The sequence below is a fragment of the Thermobia domestica genome, chromosome 11 (assembly GCF_964235325.1).
Source record: "Thermobia domestica chromosome 11, izTheDome1.hap1.1, whole genome shotgun sequence".
Lineage (NCBI taxonomy): Eukaryota > Metazoa > Arthropoda > Insecta > Zygentoma > Lepismatidae > Thermobia > Thermobia domestica.
The window spans coordinates 260,667,351-260,672,604 of record NC_137464.1 but is presented as its reverse complement, the minus strand read 5'-3'; positions in this window follow the sequence as shown (position 1 = coordinate 260,672,604).

Sequence of the window (5,254 nt, the reverse complement as noted above, 5' to 3'; positions counted from 1 at the left end):
CTATAGCGGTATAACTGCATAATCTTGTTCCCGAGAAAAAAAAAAATCCGATAAAGTTGGCTGATCCCATAAGAAAAGTGAGATTATATACAAATATGCCTCTGGCAAATATCTTTATTCTGCTTTGACTGCTTCACCATATGAGTTTTCTTGTATGTGGTGGTCATTTATATGTAGACAATGGAGTCCCGGCAATTCGAACATGCAGTTAATCCGGACAGGTTCGGGAAGAAAATTTTATATTATTATTATTATTATTATTATTATTATTATTATTATTATTATTATTATTATTATTATTATTATTATTATTATTATTATTATTATTGGCAAAAATACGCGGTTTTAGGAAATTAATAACTAAAAGGATGAAAATGGGTGCATGTTTTGTAGAAAACAGAATGAACTTTTGTCAAATACAGTGTTCTTCTTTAATAGCTGTACTTAGGCCTTAAACCACATTATGACAATTACACGAAGTTTGAAATAGAATAAGGACATTAAATTTTTCCTACATTTGAAACATTTTTCCAGTACAGTACACATACTGTAGTCAGAAAATGTGTTTTGAAATACTATACGCTATAAATTACAACACAATAGACCCGTTCACTTGCTTCAAACCGTGATTTTATTGTTGTTCCGGCTAATCCGAACGATCACGTAATCCGAACAGGATTTGGTCCCAATTAGTTCGGATTAGTGTGACTCCACTGTATAAACTTTTTACTTTTTGATCAAAATGTTACGTCGGAGGACACGATGTTTCACTGGTACAGCATTTACTTTTGGTGCGTGGGGCCCCAGGTTTGATTTCCGGCCAAGTAAGTTTGTGGTGAACGACGTTGTGTACGTGGATTTCTTCGGAGTACTCCATTTTTTTTTTTTTTCATATTCTCACCGCATCAATTCTTCCATCACCACTCACTTGCCTTAATAAGCCATCTCCTTTAGCTCAAAGGACATATTCGTGGAACGTAAAAATAAAAAGATTTTATTTCATGTTGAAAGTGAAGATTTCTGGATATTGTTACTTCCGTTGCTTCTAACAGCTACTTAACAACTCTTACTAGCTGCTAACCTTGCCCTTACCACTAACCACATTAAATGAAAATGACATGAAACATTTATTATAGACGCCTTTCTTGTGATCCATATTTCAATAGCTTCTCGCAGCGTCAAGAATACTCGTTCCCGTATTTTGGAGCACCTCGCTGCTGGAGAAGAGCCCAGAAACATTTGTTGTGGAAATCTTGACCGTTTATTTCCAGGTTGTTCTGACCACGAAATTCGACCATTTGAAGTTCTATTATCTGACCATAAGGCTTATATTACAATAAAGACCTGTTCTATACGTGATGGGTAGGTATGGTGAGAAAATACTGCCTGCATAATCTTGATCAGGTTTGGTGCAACTACTTTCACGAAAACCACGTCATAATTTACAATAATTATTATTAAACTTCCTATTAAGTGTTGATGTTATAGATTTCAAAGCAGAAAACTCAGTGTACAATTCATTTTCATCGAAAATACAGAGAATGGACAAAAATATGGAAACTCCAGAAAAATTGCGCATTATCTTTATTAATAGAGAGTAGAGTCCCTTTGGCACGCAGAACGGCCTGCAATCGACGGGGAATAGAGAAATACAGGTCGTGTATGGTTGTCAAAGGGATGTTGTACTATTCTTCCGCCAAAGTAGCTGCAAGTTGTTGTACAGATGACGGCGGTGGGTAGCGGGCTAGCACGTTGGTCTCTAAAACTGACCACAACTGCTCAATGATATTGAGGTCTGGCGATTGTGGAGGCCATGTCAGATGTGACACTTCATCTTCGTGCTCATCAAACCAATCCTGAATGATATGAGCTGCATGAACAGGGGCTTTTTCATATTAAAACATGGTATTACCATCTGGGAATAAAATTTGCACCATGGGAAGCAGCTGGTCACTCAAAATGGTTACGTGATCCTTGGTAGTGATATGTCCATGTAGAGTGATGATGATTCCGACAAAATACCAGGATATGGCTACCCAAATCATCACCGAACCACCACCATGCTTCACCCTGGGCGTTCTCCACAAGTAAACTCTGCCAACAGTTGGAAACAATATAAAGGAATACCCATCTTTCGAAATGACAGTCTTCCATGCTTCACAGTCGTTCTTTGGGAATTGCACCCAGTGCCGGATTTAGGTTTGATGGGGGCCAAAGCTATTGAAAGTAATGGGGCCCTTTATATAGGGTGGCCCAAAAGTAGGTATACAGTCCCGTACTGACCAGCTCATGGCATTTATATAATTCACTTATTGTTGTCCATACAATCACTTATTGTTGTCCATACAAGCAGCGACTTACAGTTTCTTTATTATTTGTTTTCAATATCTTCTCATTCATGCCTTAAGCTTGGAACAAACAGAAGCAAATAAACTAAAATGTCATAATTTGTAGGACTGTATACCGTGGACTTTTGGGCCACCCTGTATATCTAGCTTTCTTTTTCAGGGACATGTCGCCATTTTGGTGGTTTTAATATATGCTATATAGCAATTTATGGACTTAATAGATATCTAAATACGTTTATTAACTTCATATTGATCCACTTACAGCATTTTATAATTTTACATTTACAACCAGTGGCGTAACAAGACGGGGGGCAAGGGGGCATTTCCTCCCCCCCCAAAGTTCTGGTAGAAGTCATTGGGGGCGCCGAAGGCGCATAATGATTAATTTGCCCTTTTTAAAGCCGATTGAAGAATGAAAAGTTACGTACAAAAGCAGTGTTTTGTATGCATTGCTAATTCTTCGACAAAATATAGAGTGCAGTGCTTTGTATTATTATAACTAATTGACACTTTTTCTTTTCCTTTTGTGTTGGTTGTCTAGGACACATTTGATACAATAAAATTAAGAAATAAAAATTACCTATATGACAATCAAGCAGCAAATTACCTATATGACATTTTCTTAATCCTTTATCGCCCCTCATTATTACGGGCGACATAATGCTTCGATAGAATAAAAAAGGAAATAATGTTACAAAGATGGAGCATTGTAAATATATTAATTATTCCTTTCGTCGCCCCTGATTGTGTAGGGGCGCCTTCGATAGAATAAACAAGAAATAATATTGCACCAAGGGGTGCTGTAGATATATTAATTATTCCTTATCTCGCCCTTGATTGTATAGGGCGCCTTTCATAGAAAAAAAGGGATATAATATTGCACCAAGGGTGCTTTACATATATTAATTATTCCTTTTGTCGCCCCTGATTGTATAGGGGCGCCTTCGACAAAACAAACAATTATGTAATATTGCAACAAGGACGCTGTAGATATACAGTATTAATTATTCATTTTGCCGCCCCTGATTGTATAGGGGCGCCTGCGATAGAACAAAAAGAATGTAATGTTGCACCAAGGGCGCTGTAGATATATGAATCATTTCTTTTGTCGCCCCTGATTGTTTAGGGCGCCTTCGATAGAACAAACAAGGCTATAATATTGCACCAAGAGCGCTGTAGATATCGTAATTATTCCTTTTTGTCGCCTCTGATTGTATAGGGGCCAGTGTTGCCACGAGACGAGATTCCAGGCTGTCTCGTCTCGAAAAAATGTACTCGTCCCGTCTCGGGTCTCGTCTCGAGAGGTTCTGTCCCGTCTCGTCTCGTCTCGTTTTGTCTCGTAAAAAATATAGCAGCATGCCATGGGAACGAAAGTAAAATGTAGCAGGTTGCACCATGCTAATCAAGATACAACTAAGTTACAAGTATTACCCAGAACACACAAGACAAGAAATGTCACGGTAGCTACACCGTGAAGCCTTCACCTCTGGTGTATGTGGTAGTCGGTTCGATCTCGGTTAGTGCCATATGAGCTTTGTGGTGGACAAATATTGAATGTGTGTGGGGACAGCGGTGGTTCAGTGGTAGAGCGTTCACCTCTGGTGCTTGGGGTCTCGGGTTTGATCCCAGCCCCGCCAAGTGAACTTTGTGGTGGAAAAACACCGTGTGCGTGGGTTTTCTCGGGGTTCTCCCTTTCCTCCCACTTTATTCATTCCACCATTTCATTCATTACTCATCATCACTGTCTCCTTTAGCCTAACCGGCATAACCGGGGGACGTAAAACTCAAAGATTTCATTTCATTTTTCGAATGTATGTGTTTTCTCGAAGTTGTCTAGTATCCTACCACTTTCTTCATTCCACTAATTTTCCCATCATCATCCATTCGGCCAAAGTTGCCTAAAGGTCTTAAAAATAAATTCAAATAAGCTTACAAGGAAAGAACAAATAGTTTACAAGATAATATATCTCTGCCGTTAGTTGTCTGAGGCTTCTCGACCCTGGCTTCTTTTTTTTTTTTCCTACATTCTGAAACATTGAAATTTGTTTCACCAGTTTCACTACACGAATATACAGTAAATTGCTCATAGGTACGTCGAAGATGAAGACACTAATGTCAAATAATGTTTACACGACAAGCAAAGTTCGATGTAAAGGTGTCACCATCCCCGACACTATCGTATACTATCAGCCCACTTGCTTTATAGTATATATATATATATATATATATATATATATATATATATATATATAAAGAGAGAGAGAGAGAGAGAGAGAGAGAGAGCAGTCTTGGGAAGTAACGTAACGCAAGTAACGCGTTACTTGTAACGCGTTACTTTTTAAGTAACGTTTCGTAGTAACGCGTTACATTTTTTCCAAAGTAACTGTAACGGTAACGCGTTACAAATTTTTCAGTAACGTACCTAGTTTGCGTTACTTTTTCGCGTTACATTTCGGATGAGTAACTACAATATATGTAATTTTTTTTTTCGGAAACAAATGTTTCTTTCCTGTAAGTGAATTTCTCAGAATGGAACAATGGAGCATGAACGATGTCAGTGACCGACAATTCCTGCACTGTTCGCCTTTTCCCGTTTCGCCTTATGACCTCTAGCAATGAAATTAAAATGTAAAACCTGTTATCACTTTTCATCTTAATGCAAGGCGAAACGGGAAATCTCGATGTGCATTTTCCCGTTTCGCCTTACGAACTTTATGTTGGTAGGCTTGCAAATACATTCATAGATATAATTTAATTTGTTTATTTACATAACAAAATATTGTGTCACTTGCTGCTTTTGGAAAATGAGGACAGCCTCAGGGAAATCACGTGTACTGATTACAAGCACCTGGAAGATTTTGTCTTAGATTTTGACAGCTCCAAATCAATACATTCAGTGAGTGAAC